The sequence below is a fragment of the Aedes albopictus genome, chromosome 1 (genome assembly GCF_035046485.1).
Source record: "Aedes albopictus strain Foshan chromosome 1, AalbF5, whole genome shotgun sequence".
Lineage (NCBI taxonomy): Eukaryota > Metazoa > Arthropoda > Insecta > Diptera > Culicidae > Aedes > Aedes albopictus.
In genome coordinates, this window is record NC_085136.1 from 288,864,829 (window position 1) to 288,887,544 (window position 22,716).

General features: G+C 39.8%; 1 protein-coding gene and 1 long non-coding RNA gene across 17 annotated transcripts in view; both read right to left on the reverse strand.

Annotated features, from left to right (window-relative positions):
* LOC109408324 (cubilin) overlaps positions 1-22,716 on the reverse strand; it is a 649,214-nt gene that overhangs the window by 123,188 nt on the left and 503,310 nt on the right. The window lies entirely within an intron of this gene.
* LOC134287555 (uncharacterized) lies at positions 1,311-1,987 on the reverse strand. Its single transcript, XR_009997377.1, has 3 exons — positions 1,634-1,987; positions 1,492-1,562; positions 1,311-1,434 (listed from the first exon to the last, which is right to left on the reverse strand). It is a non-coding gene; the product is annotated as an uncharacterized LOC134287555 (long non-coding RNA).

Genomic DNA, 22,716 nt, shown 5'->3' on the forward strand with positions numbered 1-22,716 from the left:
CGTGCTGGAGATTAAACTACGGCGACTGACTGGATCTTGTTACGAAAGAGTTGACTGGATTCGCTATTACTGGTTGGGTTTGTTGGCACGACAGTTAAGGGCTCAGAACAAAGTAATTTTAAGCTGTTAGATTTTTAAAAACTTAAAAATGGGGTGAACAATCTTTGGAGAGATAGGCCTATTTCGTATGCTGTACTGCGCACGACTTCAGAGCGTTGTCGCAAAAAATCTTCCAGATGCTCTACCGGAAGATCTTTCAGAAATTCCTAGAAAAGTTCTTCCAGAAGTTCTCGCTTCCAGTAACTCTTCTTGTCATTCTTCAGAGCATAATTCCAGGTGTTCTTACAGGAATTGCTCTAGAATGTCTTCCAGAAGCTTCTCCAGAAATTCCTCCGGAAGGTCTTCCAGGACTTTATCAGGAGTTTGCTAAAAGTTCTTCCAACAATATCACCAGGAATTTATGCCAAAGCTCCTCAAGATTTTTGGTGAGAGTTTCTGAAGCTATTTTTAGAGTTCTTCTAAAATCTAGGAGTTCCTCCGAGAATTTATTTGGAGTTCTCTAAGAACTGCTTCGGGGATTCATCCATGCAGTCATCTAAAAGGTCTTCCAAGGATTTCTCAAGGATATTTTTAAAATATTTCCTCCAGGACTTGCAAATTAAATCTTAAATCTTAATATTTTTGGGCAGAATTTCTGCAGAAGTAACTCCATGGATATCTCAAGGAGTTCTTCCAATGCTTTATCCAAGCCCTCATTCATGCATTTCTACAAGGGTTTCTTTTCTAAAATGTGATGTTTCTGTAGGAATTTCTTCGCAGATTCTTCCAGGATTTTTTTCAATATTTTTTTTTTTTGTAAATATCTTCATTTTTTCCGAGGATTACACCAACGATTTATCTAAGTATTTCTTCAATACACCCGATTCTTTTTTTGCACGGGTCGTTATTTTGCTATAGTCAATTTTGAACCGATTCTCATAAAATTTTGTACACTAATAGTACTAATTGTGCATACATGTGTACAAAATTTCATGAGAATCGGTTGAAAATTGACAGAGTTATAGCAAAAACCAGATCCGTGCAAAAAAATAATCGGGTGTAACTTATTATTCATGGATTGCACCACAAATTGCGCAATGATGCAATAATTTTGCTGGAATTACCTCAACTTTACCTCTGGAAATTTTTTGATAAAATTCTCCAGTAATTCTCCCAAGGATTTTCCGCGAATGCTTCAATCATTTATTTCATTCATATATATGATGTAAATTCAAGATAAACCTAAATTAACAATATTTCTCCATAATTTGTTGATAGGATGACTGATTTTGGTGGAACTTCTAATGGTTTCGGCTTGCAGTCACAGAAATAAGCGTTGATTATTTTAATTCATCGCCGACGTTTCGATCCTCGGGTTTGGATCTTCTTCAGGGCCTGTGGTTTATTGACTGTTTTAATCTTGGTAATTACACATTTCTTACTTCTACTTACTCGAAGTTAAACAACTTGTGAAGTGCCGTTTTTACACGGATGTATGTCGGGATTTTGGTGAAATGGCCTCACTGAGGATGAACATTTTAAAATTGTAGAAAATTGTGGGGATGTAACAAATTAAGAATTGGTAAAAACCTACTTAACAATTTTTGTACCCCTGCTAGGTTAACGGGAAAGTTAATTAATGGGGATTTTACACACTGTTCGACGTCCGGAATTTTGTTACGCTTTGAACCTTTTTCGGATGTTTCACCGTCGAAGAAAGGGAGATTACTGTGGGTTGTGACGTATGGGAGGTTGTTGGGTGGTTGGGTTGACTAGTGTTGGTTGTGTGGGGATGTTGTTATCGTTGGTTTGTGTACTACGGAAACGATTTGACGACGAAATTCTCTCCTCTCTGCTTCGTCTAATAGTTTCGAGGAGGTTTGCGTACGCACAGCTGAGATGGTCGGTGTCTGTCCGACGGTTGACGGTGTTGGGCGTAGTAGCGATGTTGCACATCTCCAACACTTGCAGCTTGTCGTTTGTAGGTGATGTCGATGACACAGCGTAACAAAAATTAACTTTTTGTCTGTCTCAAGAGCAAACTTATGAGTCTCCGAAGGATTTTGGGCCGCTGAATCCGAATCCGGGCTCAGATTTGCTCTAACACGTCACAATTCTGAGCTATACCTCAATTTATAGGGCAAAATATGCGATTTTGGGCTTCTTTGACTGCAAGCCATTAAGCTTGGAAATATTTTTTTAAGCAATCAAAAGGTTAATTGGTCAATTAACATCTAAATCAACGACTCATGCAAAATATTTCGTTTTACCAAATCGAATTTGATAGTTTTAAGCGATTTATGTAAGGTACGATATTTCCCATACAAGTCACCCTCCAAAAGTTGCATGCAAGTTTTCATACTAACATAAAATGCTTAAATCTATCAAATTTGATTAGGTAAAACGAAATATTTTGCATAAGTCGTTAACTTAGATGTTCATTGACCAATTAACCTTTTGATTGCTTAAAAAAAATATTTCCAAGCTTAATGGCTTGCAGTCAAAGAAGCCCAAAATCGCATATTTTGCCCTATAAATTGAGGTATAGCTCAAAATTGTGACGTGTTAGAGCAAATCTGAGCCCGGATTCGGATTCAGCGGCCCAAAATCCTTCGGAGACACATAAGTTTGCTCTTGAGACAAAAAAAACTAGGGGTGGGTAATGTCCGAGATATAACCGCAATGTTGACGTAGGACAAAGGCTGGAACGGTCAAAACCAAGACACGCTGTCAAAATTCAAATGGGTGGAGTGATGCGTTGTGTTCACATTCATTGACTAGTTAATTTATTTTGAAGGTCAAGAATTAATTTATTTTGAAGGTAAATGATCAATCAACCGTTCTTCGAAAGTATTTTCATTGAACGGATAAAATTATTAGAATATTAAATGGCGCTAGAAAGACCATTTTGATTGGAGTTTCACGTAAAGTAAAATAATCTGGATACGACAAACGTTGTTTACATCTGAAAAGAACAATTAGTGGCTTCTGTCGGTCGCTTTTAATTATCCGATACCTCTTGAGGAATCATTTTCACTGATCCTGAAAAGAATCGTTTAAATAACAGAAGATTTTGGCAAGACAATTGCATGAATTCAACACGCAATGCGAGTTTATTTTATCCGCACTGAATGCTGAAAGCCATCGAAAACTGACGTCGCTTGCTGCCGTGGATGAGATTCCTGGTGCTATCAGCACCATATTCGAGAGTCGTTGCTGAGTTGATGTGCAGCTGCCTAGCTGGGAAGTGATATCCACTCTCCTTGACTGATCCATGGAAAATGACGAAAGGAAACAGAGGGAACAGCTTTTATGCCCCTAAAAGTAGTAGTAAATTTTCATTGAACGGATAAAGTAATTAAAATATTTAATGGTTTAGTTCATTTTAATTTGAAAAATATTAAAATTAAATTTTGTGTTTTACGCAAAATTTCCCGAAAAATGGATATTGCGTTGCTAAAATCCGGTTGGAACCATTAGTGGCCGGCTTCATCGCTGTTGCTTAGCCACCAAGTATTCAATCTTTCACTTTTCGATTACATCACACTTTTCCCGATCGATGGAATAACATCCGATTCACAACTCTTGAGGAATCATTTTCGATGGCCCTGAGAAGAACCGTTGGAACAATTGACGATTTTAGAATGAAAATGACATGAATTCATCATGCCACGCAATGCGAGTTGGTTTTCTCAGTGCTGAATGCTGGACACCATCGAATATTGACCCGCAGCTTGCAGCCATGGATGAGATTAATATCTTGCTTCACTTTTGCTGAGCAACGAATCTCTCAATTTTTCACTTTTGAGTTGCACTAAACATTTCTCGATTGATGGAGGAATCCAATCCAATTTATAACTCTTTAGGAAACATTTTCGGTGGTCCTGAAAAGGCCCATATGAATAATGGACGATTTTGATGCCACGAAATGCGTGTTGGTTTTCTCCGCACTCAATGCTTGACGCCGTCGAAAACTGGCCTGCCGCTTGCTGCCGTGGTCCGTGGATGGAATTCCTTGTGTAATCGGCCGAGAATCGTCGCAGTTGATGTACTGCCAGCTTTGAAGGTGACATCCACCTCCACCCTCCTTGACTGATCCAACGAAAATGACGGAAGAAAACAGAAGTCACTGCTTTTATTCCCCTAGATTAGCAGATTAGGCTCCTCCCATTTGGCTGGCTTTCCAGGTTATTTCGTTTGCATTACCCGAATGCTCCTGACGCATCAAGCAACTAATCAACCGAGAAATGAGAAAATTTTCATTGAACGGATAGAGTAACCAAAATATTGGATAATTTCGATCAGTTTGATTCGGAAAATGTTTCGACTTAATTATTATTAAACAATGTTTCACGCAAAATAGTCCGGATACAATAATACGATGTTCAATTCCGGGTGGAACCATTAGGCCATTAGTGACCGGCTTCATCATTATTGCTGGGCCACCAAGTATTCAATCTTTCACTTTTCAGTTTCACCACACTTTTCTCGTTCAATGGAATAAAATTAGCTGATTCACAAACTCTTAAGGAATAATTTACGGTGGTCCTAAACCGTTTGATTAATTGACGATTTTAGGAACGAAATGGCATGAATTCACCATGTCACGCAATGCGTGTTGGTTTTCTCCGTGCTGAATGATAAACGCCACCGAAAACTGGACCGCCGCTTGCTGCCGTGGGTTAGAATAAAGTCCAGTTTCACTATTGCTGGCAACGATGCTCTGTCTTTTGCATTTTGGTTGCACTACCACATCTCGATCGATGTTGGAAATTATCCAATTAACTCTTGAGGAATCATTTTCGATGGTCCTGAAAAGGACCGGTTTGAATAATGGACGATTTTGATGCATTCACCATGCCATGCAATGCGTGTTGGTTTTCTCTGCGGAGTGCGGAGAGTGCTGGACGCCGTTGAAAATTGACCCACCGCTCCGCTGCCATGGATGCGATTCCAGATGCTATCATCAGCACGATAGCCGAGAGCAGTCGCTGGGTTGTTGTGCTGCTGCCTTGCTGGAGGTGACATTCACCTCCAACCCGCTTGACTAATCCAACGAAAATGACGAAAGAAAACAGAGAACACTGCTTTTATACCCCTAGATTAGCATATGAAGCTCCTCCCATTCGGCAGGATTTTCAGTTAATTTCGTTTGCATGACTCGCCCCTCATGCTCCAGACGCCTCAAACGATTAATCAACCGAGAAATGAGAAAATTTTCATTGAACGGATAATGTAACCAAAATATTAGATGATTTAGATTAAAATGATGTTAAAATTAAAAAATTTTTCACGCAAAATGGTCCGGTTATGATAATGCGTTGCCAAAGTCCGGGTGGAACAATAAGGCATCATAATTGTTGCTGGATGAGTCATCAAGCATTCAATCATTCACTTTTCGGTTGTACTACACTTTTCCCGTTCGTTGGAATGAAATTATCCGATTCACAGCTCTTGAAAAATCATTTTCGATGGTCCTTAAAAGGACCGTTTGGATAATGAATAATTTTAGGAAGAAAATTAAATGAATTCACTATGCCACTGCGCGTGTTTGTTTTTTCCGCACTAAATGCTGAACGCCGTCGAAAGCTGCGCCCCCGCTTGTAGCCGTGGATGCGATTAATGACCGGCTTCACTCTTGCTGAGAAACGACGCTCTGTCCTTGCTTTGCACTACACCTTTCTCGATCGAGGGTGGAAATTCATCCAATTAACTCTTGAGAAATCATTTTCGATGGTCCTGAAAAGGACCGTTTGAATAATGGACGATTTTGATGAATTTACAATGCCACGCAATTCGTGTTGGTTTTCTCCGCGCTCAACGCTAGACGCCATCGAAAACTGGCCCGCCGCTTGCTGCCGTGAATGAGATTCCTGGTGCTATCAGTACGATAGCCGAGTGTCGTCGCTGAGTCGATGTGCCGCTGCCCAGCTCGAGGTGTCACCTCGACGGTGGTCGAAATGGAACTGACGAACAGCTCTCGCATGTTCGCATTCCTTCCTGCATCGTAGTTGCCCTCACGATGCGCACCAATCAGAGAGCGTTGGTAGACTGAACGAGAAAATTTGTCCGCTACCCATATTTATAGATTTCAGCGATTTCAATGTCTGACTTTAAAACAACTTTTCAACTATTTAGCAATGATTATTAGGTTCACCGAATATTACAAATTAAACGCGGGAGTTTCATCTCTCAAATAACGGGATTTGTTTATCATTTCGTACAGTGGGAAAGATACTGTGAGCGTTTAAAATCTTTCACTCAAACGTAACGCTCTTGGTTTCGTAAATTTTGAAATGACACCGGGTATAGAAAACAGAGACGTAGTCCTACGTCAAAATGTTGCGCTGTGTGATGGATGGATTGTTCACGTTGAAACGGTGTTGGTTGGTAATGCAGTGTTCCATTAGTGCTGTCTTCTCCTTTAGCTGTTGTATTGGTGGGTCCGTGTAGCTATTGAGTTGTCCAAAAATTGTCTCACGAAACCTAATGCAAGCCTATCCATATACGTGAGAACAAAAGTTGTTTACAAAGTTCTTACAGATAGATTAACACGGGAAATCTGAACACAAACCACTACCACACAGGAATTTGGATTGCTCAATTTCCTTCTTGTAGCAATCTCTCTAGGGTATTGATGTGAGATTGGTGTCCATACATAGTGGTTTCGCAGCGCGGTGTCACGAACACTAATGCAAATCTACTGGTTGAAAATATGCCCATTTGATTTTGCCGGGAACAGCTGATCTTTGTTTACTATTTTCAACCAGTAACTCAGGTAGTGTTCGTGTAATGCAGCGTGTACGTACACGCAACACCACTAAAAGCAGAAACCACTATACGGGCTTGTAGCTTGTTTGTTGTTATGCCGATATAGTTTCGGTGGCAGTCTCGACAGTCAATTTTGTAGATTACGTTGCTTTTGTTCAAATGTGGCACGGGGTCCTTGGCTGTTTTATATAGGTGTCCTACTGTATTTTGGTTGCTGTACGAGATGCCCATAGCTGTGTTGTTGCTCTTCAATATTTTCTTGAGAGAGGGTGTTAGCGCAAGGATGTATGGTATCGACCTGTATGTTGTTGATTTTTCGTTTCGGTTCGTGATCGGTGTTTGGCGCAGCATTCTGTTGATCAGTCCACGGGGGTAGTCGTTCTTTTGCAGGTGGCTGCGTATCAGCTCGTCTTGCTCTTCTCGGGACCTGATTGTGCTCAGAGACCGGACTCGATCAATGAAATTGTTGACGACTGACAGGGCCGGTTCTAAGGGGGGGCCGGGGGGGCCCGGGCCCCCACATTTTAGGGGCCCCCACAAAAAGATTTTTTGGTTGCTAACATTAACTTTATTTTTCATATTGCTCAAGTACTGTTCGAAAATAAGGAAAAACATTTTTGGTCATCTCTCCGAAGGGCCTCCACATCCGCTAGGGCCCCGGGCCCCCACAATCCTTAATCCGGGCCTGACGACTGACAATTTTTGATCGGCGGAGTGAAACGAGAAGTAATTGAGAATGCGCCCTGACGCAATCGGTTTGGCATACCAGTCCGTTTTCACGGTCCCATCTTCCTGTCTGATCACGAGAAGGTCTAGGAACGGAAGCCTTCGGTTTTCTTCGGTTTCGGAGGTGAATTTTATTTGCTCATTTTGAGCATTGAACAAAGCCAAAACTCGATCAACCTGATCTTTGTGTATGACCAAAAAGAGGTCATCTACATATTTTCGGATGTATTCCGGAGGAATTCCGGCGAGATTGATAGCTCTGGAGATCAAGTTGTCCATCACGATATCCGCCAGAATGGGTGAAAGCGGGCTGCCCATTGCGGTCCCCGAAATTTGGTGGTAGTATTTTCCACGAAAGCAGAAGAAACTGGCATCAAAACAGAAACCGACAATTTCGAGGAAGAAATCTAGGTTGATTTCTGTGTTCTTCCCGATTTCGTCCCACATCATGATGATGTCATGTATTACCACATCTTTCGTGACGTTGGTAAACAACGATACCGCGTCAAACGACACCAGTATGTGGTTTGACGGTATGCGCAAGTTATTGGCATACACGCAAAAGCTCTTCGAATCTACAGCGTTGTATTGGCTTTGGAACGAGCGTTGCAAGATATCCGCCATGTACTTACACAGGTTGATCGTAGGTGCAGTCGTGTTCGGTACGACTGGTCTGAGAGGCAGATTCGACTTGTGTGCCTTCGGCTGACCGTAAATTCGGGGGCACACGGCGTTGTAGCTGGTGAGATGGTACTTTTCCCTGTCGCTAATCAGCTGGAGCGCGTGTAGTCGTTTGACGATGTTGTTGTTCATCCGTTCGTATTGTGCGTTTAGCACTAAATTGATTTCCGAAAAAACTTCATTGACTTCCGCTGCCTTTCCTATGCGTTAAACATTACGTCGGAAGTAGTGCGCTGTATAGAAAACCAGATTTACTGTACAGCGCACTACTTCCGACGTTACGTTTAATGCATAGGAAAGGCAGCGGAAGTCAATGAAGTTTTTTCGGAAATCAATTTAGTGCTAAACGCACAATATCGGTTTGTTGGATCGGTTGGATCTGCGTTTAGCTTCTCGTACGTCGTTGTGTTGTCGATCAGCTGGGTCATCTTGTCGTCGTAGTCGGCGAGGCTCATGATAACAGTGCGATTACCCTTGTCTGCTTCCGTGATGAGGATATCAGGGTTTGTTTTGATGAATTTCTTGGTGGTGTTTGTCGCTGCTTGGCAGAATCTCTCTAGTGGGACGAGGCTGGTGCCAGTAGTGCGCTCCGCTCGGTTGTAGTAATTCTGCATTTTGTTGACGATTTGGCACCTTGCCTGCTCTCGCAACGATCGGTCTGTTTGAGTCGCTAGGATGTTTTCCACATCGGCAACTAGGTGGAAAACGGGGATTTCGGAAACGTTGTTGTAGGGGAGGGCGAACTTTGGACCCAGGCTCAGCAGTCACAACCCACAGTAATCTCCCTTTCTTCGACGGTGAAACATCCGAAAAAGGTTCAAAGCGTAACAAAATTCCGGATGTCGAACAGTGTGTAAAATCCCCATTAATTAACTTTCCCGTTAACCTAGCAGGGGTACAAAAATTGTTAAGTAGGTTTTTACCAATTCTTAATTTGTTACATCCCCACAATTTTCTACAATTTTAAAATGTTCATCCTCAGTGAGGCCATTTCACCAAAATCCCGACATACATCCGTGTAAAAACGTCACTTCACAAGTTGTTTAGCTTCGAGAAAGTAGAAGTAAGAAATGTGTAATTACCAAGATTAAAACCAACCCGGGAGCTTCTTGACAGCTGCCGAACAACGTCAGCGTACCTAAAAATTTTGGTCCGGGTGGTACTGTCAGATTCAAAGCGGCAAGCGCTACTTTTGAAAATGACGAAAACCAAGAATAACAAACCGCACAAAACATACTAAAATATTAAACATGAATTTTAATGTGTTGTTTCTGCTTCTCTAGCGCAGGAAAATGCAATTTAAGTGCGGTATGATGAATTTGTTTACTAGAAGTGAAAATTATATCCATAAAACGGGTGAAGGCAAAATAGTCGACTTTTATACTATTAATCAGAAACTAATGTTTTCATCTGATGCGGTTATTACACCGACGAACCGACGTGACAGCTAGAACAAATAAATTCAAATTTGTTGTCCGCGACGCCATGATGAAAAATAGCCGAACACTATCGCCACCTCTATAACGGCTCGCGATGATTTGATAGCTCGACACCGAACCCCCGTGTGTTCATATAGGAAACGGTTCGCGTCTGCGCTGATTTGACAGAAGCGATCGCTCGCTTCGGTGGTCGACCGTTAAATTTGGGGGGGACACTTTTGAATCGCCACTGTCACGTCGGTTCGTCGGTGGTTATTATGCACATGCAAGTAATAAATTAGTACTTATGCAAACGTTTTACAACTGCATATCTGGTGGCAAATCCAAAATGGAAGTTAAGAATAATCAGATCAGGTGTTTTTTTAGTTTGATCCTCGGTTTAATCTAGCATGAGCAGTTACAAATTAATATGCAATACCGTTTAAACAAGTGCTTTTGTTACATTTCATACAGCATCAACTCAAAATGATTTGAATTCAATTAACACAAACTTTTGCGCTTCTGTTGAATACGTCCTTTTGATACGAAAAGCTAGCCTCTTGTTGTCATCCACTCACCACGAAACAAAAAGATGTTTTCGCATGGACAAAAGTTGTTGCATCAGTGAAGGATGGACCCGTTGTTTACGTACAGTAGCGACATCTGCGATTTGTAAGTAGGTACGCGAAACTGAGCTCATCTGTCAAGTTGTGGGGGGGTTGATTAAAACAATCAATAAACCACAGGCCCTGAAGAAGATCCAAACCCGAGGATCGAAACGTCGGCGATGAATTAAAATAATCAACGCTTATTTCTGTGACTACAAGCCGAAACCATTAGAAGTTTCTCCATAATTCACGATTCTCCATCCTCGGTCACTCCCGATGCTCACCAAGTCACGCTCCACCTGATCTAGCCATCGTGCACTCTGCGATCCATGCCTTCTTGTGCCAACCGGATCTGTTGCGAGCACCAACTTTCCAGGGTTGTTGTCCAGCATTCTTGCAACATGCCCTGCCCATCGTGTCCTTCCGGCTTTGGCCACCTTCTGGCTGCTGGGTTCGCCGTATAGTGCAGCGAGCTCGAGGTTCATTTTTCTCCGCCACACACCATTCCTGCACACCACCAAAGATCGTCCTTAGCACGCGTCGTTCGAAAACTCCGAGTGCTTGCAGGTCCTCCATGAGCATGGTCCATGTCTCGTGTCCGTAGAGGACCACCGGTCTTATTCGCGTTTTGTACATGGTGCATTTGGTGCGTGGGTGAATCTTTATCGACCGCAGTTTCCTCTGGAGCCCGTAGTAGGCCCGACTTCCGCTGATGATGCGCCTTCGAATTTCACAACTCACGTTGTTGTCAGCCGTTAGTATGGATCCGAGGTAGACGAATTCTTGCACCACCTCGAATGTACCCCCGTCTATCGTAACATTACTACCCTGACGGGTCCGGTCGTGTTCGTTTCAGGCGAGTGTACAGCTCTGCTACCGTTCCAAATGTTCTGACGATAATGTCCATGGCGTCCGCAAAGCACACAAATTGACCGGATTTTGCGAATATCGTTCCCCGGCTGTTGAGCCCGGCTCGCTGCATCACACCTTCCAGAGCGATGTTGAAGTGTAGGCATGAGGGTCCATCACCTTATCGCAGTCCCCGGCGAGTTTACGCAGTTTTGCACACCGTCCCGAGCAGAAGAGAATAACAACAGCATAACAAAATGCGTTATTTTGGCAAAATAACTGCATAATGGAATTAGTAATTTTCATGTTATTAACATAACATATTGAGTTATAAACTTGTCTGTCATAAGCGGCAAAATAACAAGTCACATAACAAAAATTTGTTCCTGAAAAATCAATTTAATAACATGTTTTGTTAGTGGCAATAACAACTTAATAACAGTGAATTTAGGAAATATTTCAATAACAAATTTTGATATTAAAGAGTTATTGATAACATTCTGAAAGCAAAATTAGGGTAAAAACTAACTTTTTTTACTCATTTTTGGGTAATTATTTTAAGTGTGTTATTCTATTTTTAGAAAATAATAGGTCACATAAAAAAAATTCGAATTCATTATAAAACTTACAAACATGGACGGGATTTGAACCTCCAACCCTGCTATCGTAAATTTTCAGTCGCCTTTACCAATGAGGCTATCACAGCACTTGCAGTGAGGGACGATAGAAGCTTTACTGGTTCTACGTATTGCCAGTTTCCCTATTCCCCCATTTCATGTTTGCCAGTCGCAGGACAAAAATAGACAGAGATTTGAATGCAAGATCAAACAATGAACCTCTCTCTCTTACCAACAGCGCTATCGCGCTGCGCAGACATGCGCACTGAAACACTAATAACAGTGGTGGCGTTCGCATGGCCCGTCGTCGGCTGTTTCGGAACAAAGAGAACGACGAAAAAGTTGCTAGTCGACTATTTATGATTGATGTCGAATTCGTTTATTCCCGACGGTGCACTGCACCGGTATAGCAATTGACACCGGAAAAACGAACGGTTTCGGTGCAATTTGTTGACAGCTTATGATGGTATTAGTAAGAGCGCGAGAGAGCGTCAATGAAAACAATAAAGGATATCAAAAATAAACATAATCATAGGCATAATCAATGTTTTCATGATTTCCGTGATGAACAAAATTATTTTTATTTATTTTTATTTTTTACTTTCTATATCCAATTTAACAATTTTAAAAATTTTCAGTAATCACCTTGTACATGATAAACTTGTAATAATAAATGTTACTTGAAAATTGTTATCCAATGTTTTAACACTCCTACATTATTTATCTTCTTCAAATTCTCGTAATATCATAATTTTTCAATTAAAAGCAACTTTTAAGAATTTAACAATTTCCGTTGTCTAATAAAAAAGGATGCTAACATACAATTCTAAACGATCTACGTGCACAAATTTAACACAAAAAATGTTGAAGGCAGTTCAATAGAAAACGTTTAGCTACAACGTAAAAAGAAAAAAATAAATAAATGCTTTTTAGAACATAACGTTATTGAAACGCAACTCATATTAAAAACGCTTTAACCATGCTTTAGTGACATTTGTTTGACTTTCAATGTAATTCAAAAATTCAATATTTGTTGTAAGAAAAAAAAATACAATTAGGGAATCGCGCCACTTGGGCAGTGGCTTCTATTTTCGTCTGTTTTCCGGTATAACTCAGTCTAATTTGAACCAATTGACACAATTTTTGGAATGCAGTGAGATAGGTATAGTATCCACCCGTGTACAACATTTCATGTCAATTCATTCAAAATTGACTGAGTTATAGTGGAAAACAGACGAATATAGAAGCCACCGCCCAAGTGGCGCGATACCCTAACGGATTTTCAAACTGTTTGTAACTACAAAATGTTACTTCAGTAATATTTCAGTCCAATTTGAATAAATAGATTTTTATTCTATTCTGGGCTCATCAAAACTTTATTACGTCAATTTTTTTTCATAATTAGTAGATCACCATGTGACAGAAAATTCTAATGATTAAAATCATTAAAAGTAATCCACATATTTGCGATAATCAAAAACAATATGTAATGGGAAAATATACGTTGAATCAACTCTTTGAAATTTCATGTTACCGATAATTTTTGAAGATTCCTCAGAAGTTGATTGAAAGACGTGATAATCATCGATCAAGTTTAAATAATTTTTAAACGGACAGATTTGCTGTTTAATGAATATCCAAGAAAACTATTTATCTAATGCCGAAGAGAATATCATCATTCCTACCAAAACAAAACCACGATACAAGTTCAGCGATATGCATGTATTGGTAAAACTAGCTTTGTACCTGCTACACCGCGCTCAAATTGGGTGTAGCATTTTCTTGCACCGGTGCCAATCGGGTGTCAAAACAGAACAGTACCTGCGAATAAACGAACGGTTTCGGTGCAAGTTTGCTACACCCGGTGGCAAAGCGGTGCAGGCGGTGCAAATAAACGAATTCGACATGAGCTTCGTCATGGGTGCATTTTGGCGGCGACAAAGATTCTTTCCAGACGGAGATGATTTTTTATTTTATTTTTTGTTTTGTTCGCGTTGTGAGAACGGCGATTATACACGTACCTACGTGAGCGAAGGTAAAAGGTAATTATATCATATGCCGATATGATTGCTTCTGCAGATGCTGTTTAGTTTTATTCTGTTTTAGATTATTTTTAGTAATGAAAAAAGATATTTATGACATAATGTCAAACAATTTATGATCGAATAATAATAGATCGAAAGAAAAAAGTTATAATAGACAAATGCAATCATCAATTGAGCAGAATTGTCTGTATAGTTGACATTTTTATTGATTAGAATTATTTAGTAGGTACCATATTTGCTATCTCCACTCTCACTAACATTCATTACTTCGAAATACATAGTCTGTTCGGTATTTTTTGACGTCATAATTAGAGGTTAGAATAGCAGTACTGTTAAAATGACATATAAATTCAACTAAGTTTACTCAATTTTGAGATAAAAAAAACTCATTTGCAGATGTATCACTTTTTGAAGCTAAAATTTTACTTAACCTATAAGAATTGGGAATCGTAGAAAAGTGATAGGAATGTGGCACCGTAACGGGACTGGGATATTGAAAGAAGGAAATTAATACAAAGATAAACATATCAATAGCTATGATGCTATATTTACCCAAACCTCAAATTATAGCAATGAATAAAATAAAAAATACGGAAGAGTCTGATGAAATTTCTAGAAGTTGCAATGCCTTTATTTTTTACTTCATAAAATGAAACAGCAGACAATAAAATAAAGAAGGTAAACTATGTAATGGTTATATCTGCGATAAATTTTCTCCGATTTTGACAATATTGATCTCATTTGATCCAGATTTATTTTTTCCATCAAAAACAAATCCGACTGAACCGATCTGGTCATCGTGAGTTAAGAAAAAAACCCGAATTGCCATACACGTGGAATTTTCCATCGACCAACTGCAAATCTTTTTGTATTATCTTTTTGTAATTGAATTTAGGTATCAAAATAAAGTTTTAAAAATCTGAAAAAAAATCTTACTGGCTTAAAAAAAGGTGCTCTTTCGAATAAAATCAAAAAATCAATATATTATTCTTAATTTAAAAACCCAATTGGTGATTGGTACAAATTAAGTACCTTACCAAGAAAAAAAATGTTAAATTTAAATTTATACGTTCAATATGTAGTCCGTCCAAAGTCTTACACCGTACATCAAACCGTTTTTAATTAGATTTTGTTTTAGATTTTATAGAGGCTTTTTAAAATCTTCTCCTGTGTGGTAGGGATAGGATTTTTCAAAACACCATCGTTCTTCTTCTTCTTCTTCATGCACCATCAAATCACCAATAGCATATCTGCCCAGCCTAGGCCCAAAGTATTGACTTCAAAGTAATCATTACGAAGCATAAATGTCAATTTCTTGATTTTGCTTTGGCTGACCAAGCCAAGGTTGATTTTCATAATTCAAATCTCAATTTATTCATCGAGCACATGTTCTGTTGTGCTGCACGTGGATGTCAAAGCGTTTTCAACAGTGTAATAACGAAGCATGTTTCACGAGAGACCATATCTTTTCAATACGCTAACTCCAACAACGCCGATATTAGAATAGAGGAGCTTAGAAGCAAAGGGGTGTAAGTTACAAAAACCCACTTTCGAGTAAATGAGCTTTGAAGTTTTTCACCAGTTTTTCATCCCATTCAAAATGTATGGAGTTTCAATATCAACCCAATTTTCTCTGATTTACTGTAATTTTTCTAATCATCATAAAAATAATCTTTAAAAAGTTCCTGTGAGCTTGAAATCTGAAGATTTTTTGTAATGTTCAGCTCAAACTCGACAAAACGGTCACTTACACCTCTTTGCATCTGGGCCCCTCAATAGCATAAGGATATGTTCCAGAAAATTTGGACTTTTGGGAATACCGCGTAACACAATCGTTCTATTCGCATAACCAATCAATAAAAAAAAGATTTCTTATTCAAACGAGTCGAAGTTCACTTAAATCGGTTCAAAGTTGAAAAAATATGAGTACTTTTCAGTTTTGAGGGTAGCCGGATACGCCTCCGGCATTCTACGCAATGAAAAACAAGCAAAACTGCAGCCCCTCAACAGCAATTGAATGTTTTTTTTTTTTTAATTTTTCAATTACATAGAATAAAGCTGTTTCCTTATAAGCATTTTCTGATCTTTTACCTGCTATCCATCGACCTTTTGCTCTACAAGCAATGAAAAAAACGAATACTTAATCAAATTTCTCATTTTTTGTAATATAGCTAAAAATTAAAATTATTTCATGTTCTGATATAATTATGTTATTTTTGCAACTGATTATTTTTTTCAGTTGCAAAAATAACAAAGTTATAACAGAGTTTGTTCTGATTTATTTGTAACAAAACTAGTTACAAAAGATTATAATATATTTTGTTATAATTTAGTTTGAAAAAGTTTGAAACAGTCCATGTCATAACAAAATTATAACATAATTTGTTAGTTATATCACATTAAGATATAATTATGATATATTCTTGTTATGTTCATCTAGTCGGGTATGGCCTCCACTTTAGCATCCTATTCTACATCATATATGACTTCGTGATGGCTGAGAATTCTATATATTTAGACCAACATGTGAGAATGCGAACTTCAGTTTCTCTCTTCCCTAATAGGTGTATTTTCAACTATTCATGTACCTATCTTTCAAATAGGTAGATCCGACTTCATCCTCTGGAACGACAGGGAAAACATGTGAAATACAAAATATTTCTGAAAAATCCCATTCAAAACCATCTACAATTTTGGATTCAGCTGTCTGTATTAGCTTCGTTCAAACAAGTTTACTCCATAAGTTTGACATTTTTATCATTGAAATTCACATGTCAAAGGCGGAATCTGGAACGTCCCTTTGAAAACCTTAAAAACCTTCAATATCGTCTGCTATGTTTTCGTTTAGATGTATGCAGGGTACTGCACCACTTGGGCAGTGGCTGGTATTTTGGGTACTTTTTAGCTACAACTCAGTCAATTTCAGAAATTTAGCAAAACCTCGCGCCGCCCAGCAGGGACTTTGTTTTGTACACATTACAGCACCTCCATGTCACGTAATATACCACACCTCTTATCAAATGTGATACCGTAAGCGTACCATACTTTGCGCACCTAGGGCCTAACTTTGCGCACTTTTCAAAAAATCGTTAAACAGTTTTTCTGGTGCATTATGCAAACTTTTTCCCACGGAATACTAGCTAGTGATATGGGGCATGCACTTTGTCTCAGTTTGGATGTAATGATAAATGGAAGAGGAAGACAAATTGATGAGTGAATATGCAGTTGCTTTCCTTCAAATGCTGTAAATAACGTTGTAGAATGACGTAGGTTTTGTTTCAAAATTTGTTTTAGTTTAGATAGCAATACCATAAAGTATTTGTGCACTCTCAATAATACAATAATAACCAAACTTGTTCCACAACAGAATGTAATATTGAAATGTTATTTAAGGGCTGCATACCAATTGCTTGGTCATAACAAAATAAGATTGTCCAACAAAACATGTTATGGAAACGTAATGCCTTGATAATTCAATAATAACAAAACAAGATATAAAAACAGGTTTTGTGATTTCGTAGTTATTAATTTGATATTCCCCTCTGCTCGGGGTCCATCGTTGCTTTAATCAGTCTAGTCTGCTTCCCAGGAAAGCCGTTATCGTCCATGATTTTCCATAGCTCTGCGCGGTCGATACTGTCGTATGCCGCTTTGAAGTCGATGAACAGGTGATGCGTTGGGACCTGGTATTCACGGCATTTCTGGAGGATTTACCGTACGGTGAAGATCTGTTCCGTTGTCGACCGGCTGTCGATGAACCAGTTTGATAACTTCCCACGAACTCATTCGTTTCAGGTGACAGACGACGGAAGATGACCTGGGATAGCACTTTGTAGGCAGCATTCAGAATAGTGATCGCTCTGAAGTTCTCACATTCCAAATGGTCGCCTTTCTTGTGAAGCTCCTCCGGTAGCTGTTTGGTTTCCCAGATCATGACTATCAGCCGGTGCAGACAGGTGGCCAACTTTTCTGGGCCCTTATTGATGAATTCAGCTGCAATTCCATCCTTACCAGCTGCTTTGTTAGTTTTGAGCTGACGAATGGCATCCTTAACATCCCTCAGCGTGGGAGTTGGTTCATTTCCGTCCTCCACTGCACTGGTGTTGTCATTTCCTCCGTTGCCGTGGTCTCCCGTGCCTACGTCCTCCACGCCATTCAGGTGGCTGATCGAAGTGCTGCTTCCACCTTTCGATCACCTCACGTCCGTCTGTCAAGAGGCCTCCGTCCTTATCCCTGCACATTTCGGCTCGCGACACGAAGCCGTTGCGGGATGTGTTGAGCTTCTGGTAGAACGTCCGTGTTTCTTGGGAACGGCACAGCATTTCCATTTCTTCGCATTCCGCTTCTTCCAGGTGGCGCTTTTCTCCTAGAAAACCGATCTGAACTCTTCGTCGAACCATTCGTTCCACGTACCCGATGGTGCTCTCGACTGCGTCGTTACTGGCTGCTTTCACTGTACTCCAGCAGTCCTCTAGAGGGGCATTATCGAGCTCGCCCTCGTCTGGCAACGCGGCCTTGAGATTCTGCGCGTATGCAGAGGCGACACCCGGTTGTTTCAGTCGCTCTAGGTTGTATCGTGGCGGTCGCCGGTACCGTACATTGCATTGTTGATGACAGAAAGTTTTGGGCGCAGTTTCACCATCACCAGATAGTGGTCGGAGTCGATGTTGGCGCCACGATAGGTCATGACGTCGATAATGTCGGAGAAGTGCCGTCCGTCAATCAGAACGTGGTCGATTTGAGATTCCATCTGCTGTTGTGATCTCCAGGTGTAACGCTAAGGGAGGCTGGGAATAGGCTAAAGGAAAAAGGTGCTACAAATGGCCATGTTTTTGGAGACGGCGAAATCAATGAGTCGTAGGCCGTTTTCGTTCGTCTGCTGGTGGGCGCTGAACATTCCAATCGTCGGTCTGAATTCCTCCTCCTGGCCTATCTGAGCGTTCAAAACTCCTATGATAATCTTGACATCGTTGCTTGGGCAGCGGTCGTACTCGCGTACGAGCTGCGCGCAAAATGCGTCCTTGTCATCATTCGGAGTGCTTCCGGAGTGTGGACTGTGAACGATTATTAAGCTGAAGTTGAAGAATTGGCCCATGCCCCTGTAGGGTCTCAGTAATCCATGAGTTAAGATGATTGACATTTCTAATGAATAAACCATTATTATTATATCAACCACCAACAGAAGTGTCACGTCTCTACAAATGGCGACGAGGATTAATCTTAATAACAAATTGAAAAGAAGTTAGAAATAAGTATCAACGAGTGGACCATTCTCAAGCTCAAGAAAATCGACGATGTTCAGCCGGCTCCAAACAGAAGACGAAACATTTGGAGCATGCAAAACGGAGGATAATCCTTTCTACACAGATCGAAAAAAGAGTGTAAAATTCTGTGACATATGATGCACATGATTGGAGCGTGGGATAACACAGAAGTTTACATGACATATCATGTAAAAGTCATAAAATATCATGTAAACTTCCATTATATGTCATGTAATTCAGCATGACTCTGTGTGTTTACATGACATATAACACAAATTTACATGATATATCATGTAAACCATCACAACATTAAGTTTACATGACTAAACTTAAGTTTACATGACGTGTAAATCTCATTATTTTTTTCTGTGTACGTGTGTGATTACTGGAGGAATTGGTCATGGAAGCGACACCAATATTCGTTTCGAATGGATAGTTGGAGAGCAATCGGACGACTGGCTATCGCCGTGACGACACAGAACGCCGTTCTCAACCCAGAAGAGCACAACTTGCAGATAAGTAACAACAGTTTCAATGTTTTAATGGATCGTGTTCGAATTGAAAACAAATCAATGAACGATTTGTTGGGGGTATGTAGATATTAAGTAGCTTGTGCTAGTCAGGATTGAAATGCTGATTTATTTTGCTAGACAAGTAAAAAAAACTCACGAATGAATTAAATTGCACGAAAAGGATGGATCTGGATTAAAAGAAAAGTTCCAATAGGTGAGGTATATAGTTATTCGGTGAAATACTATTATCTCGAGTATGAGTGCCAAAAGTAATCTCGTGCTTCCAAATTCATCCTATTCGGAATAAAAGCAATTACGACACCGATTGGTTGCATTCATTTTGTTTTATATAGAATACAATTAAAATAAGAAACAAAACAAACAGCATTTCAATCCTGTGTTTTCGTAGGATGAAAATGGGAGCCGCATGCTTAATAAGGTGACCAATTCCCTACTTACTAACAAATTTTGTAGTGTCACAGTTCTGTTTTAGTTGTTGGTGCCAGCAAAACTTTCATTGTGGTTTATTTGCATGAAACGCTTGAAAAAAAAAAACAAACGTCAGCGAATCTAAGCATGATCGCTACAATGAGGAAATTAAACATTTATTTATCCATGCTTGAGAATCACACATCTAAACTATTCATAGATGAAATCACCTGAGCTTGTTCATTATATTCGTTTTGCAAATAAAAAAAAAATATCAGAGAAAATGCAGAAATGTTCGTTTCTCCGTTCGACAGGCGTGTGTCTCTAATATTTGCATGCAAATTCCAAAATAAGATTAGATGATTATAACTTATCTTTCAATCACGAAAAGAGGTAACAACCAAATAAGAAAAATGGAAATGCTGATAATATTAAAACATTCTATGATCAAATTGAAGAAACCAGGATTCAATACTGTTCGCGCTTCACCTAAAACAGATTTTGGATAGGAGAAACTCGTGACTTAGAAAAACACTAATTGATTACGCGAACACAAACTACTATATTTAACAATACAACACGACTGATGTGAACTTTTCGAGGCGGTATATTTACTTTTGATTGACTTGTAATTACCTTCTATATCACATTCTATATACATACAGAGACAACTGATCAGCGATTTAGAGACGGAAAAAAACTCGATCGTGGCGTAATACGAAACGAACCAAAAAGTAACGTAACAACAAAAGGATCACAAATCATCTACCTTGCCTGACCAAATATTAACGGAAAAAAAATGAAAATTTCATTAGAAGTAATAATATTGAACTATTATCGTATTCTCCGATGGACCCGGATTCTCAAAAATAAAGTTCACTGTGAGGAAAAGTTCGTTCGTTAAGCTTAAAACGAATACATTGTCCCACCCCTCAGCATAGAATCTTAGGGATGAAATCCTTTTAACTATAATTTTCTATTGTTGACTTCGGAATCTTAGGGATGAAACCACATCGAGAAGGTGCGGACCCAGAGCAACTACATAAACGTGAGTCCCAGAGGTGATCCTTGAGGGATGAAGCTCACAGATTAGCGGAACCCATATTTGGGATGAAGTACGCAGTATAAAACCAAATACGAACTTTGGGTTTGATCTTGAGAAATAGCGGAACCCGGTTGGGATGAAGTACACTGGTCGTTGACGGCAGTGGAACCCAGACTTAGGGATGAAGTACGCATGAAATTCAAAGGCGATCCTTTGGAATATAGCGGAACCCTGTTGGGATGAAGTACACTAATCTAAGAAGATAGTGGAACCCAGACAAAGGGATGAAGTACGCATAACACACCCGGAGGCGATCCTCGCGGGGAAGAGGTATCATTGAGACCTGAAGGCGATCCTCAGGATGATTCTCATGTACCTAGGTGGAACCCAATATATGGGATGATAGTACACCATTACGAGACCCGGAGGCGATCCTCGCGGGATGATTCTCGACTGTCAGATTGAGACCTAGAGGTGATCCTCAGGATGATTCTCAATATCTGAAACAGAATATTATGCCTCTCAAGAAAAATCAGAATATGGCGATTATCTGCCTCTGGCTTCTGATATAAGCGCGGCAGTCACTAATCATAACAGCGTCACCAGATTTAAAAGTATATAATTCCATTATATGGGGTTTGACAGCAAGAACACTCATTCCACTGAGCCACTCTTGCCGTTCGTCACAAATACATTCAAAAACATCTGTCACTTCGCGAAACCCACGTGCTTTTGTTTTTGGCGGGAACACTTTTTCTTTTGTTTTGCCTTGCGACTGTCATGCGGCGGTATGCCTTGCGAGCGTACGACCGCCGCAGGACTCTAAAAAAAGATAAGCGCGACAATATTTTGTTCTTTATAATAATTGACGTAATTCTTTATTTCAAATAGAAAAGAAAATACCAAGAGCACATAAAGTACTTTATCATGAATTCTAATACAAAATGAGCAAGAAATAAAAAAAAATGAAGACAGAAATATTACTATCATAAAATTTTAGACACGACGAAGCAAACTTCAACCACTGTTCATCATAATCAAAATAAGAAGATAAAAACCAAGGAGAAGAAAAAGAAGATTATAAGAAAAAACATGGAAATAAAAAGAAACATTGAAGAAAATATATTTTAAATTGTACATTTATGATGAATATTTCTTATATGTTACTTTATTTTAGATTGAGACGAGTATGTGCTGTCAAGGGTGGGAACGCCCGAAAATTTGGACTGGATGACGTGATCGATTTGCGCTGGATGATGTAACATGATCCATGAAGCTGTACAATGTAAAGTTAGGTCTATGAAAGAAGGGAGAGATGTAGGGTCTCAGTAATCCATGAGTTAAGAAGATTGACATTTCTAATGAATAAACCATTATTATTATATCAACCACAAACAGAAGTGTCACGTCTCTACAGCCCCTCAACCTGCACATTCTTTCGTCGATCGGCCACCAACCGATCTAGCGCCTCTGCATGTCACCCATCACGATGAAAGCTGTTCCCAGCTCGCGTGTGTTGCCGCAGCTCTGGTAGATGGTATGATTACCTCTAAACGTTCGCACCATGGATCCTGTCCAACACACCTCCTGTAGCGCAACGATGCCGAACCCGCGATCCTTCAGTAGATCGGAGAGTATGCCCCCAATGAAGTTGAGAGATCGACAGTTCCACGTACCGAGTTTCCAATCGCGAGTCCTTTTTGTTCGCTGGG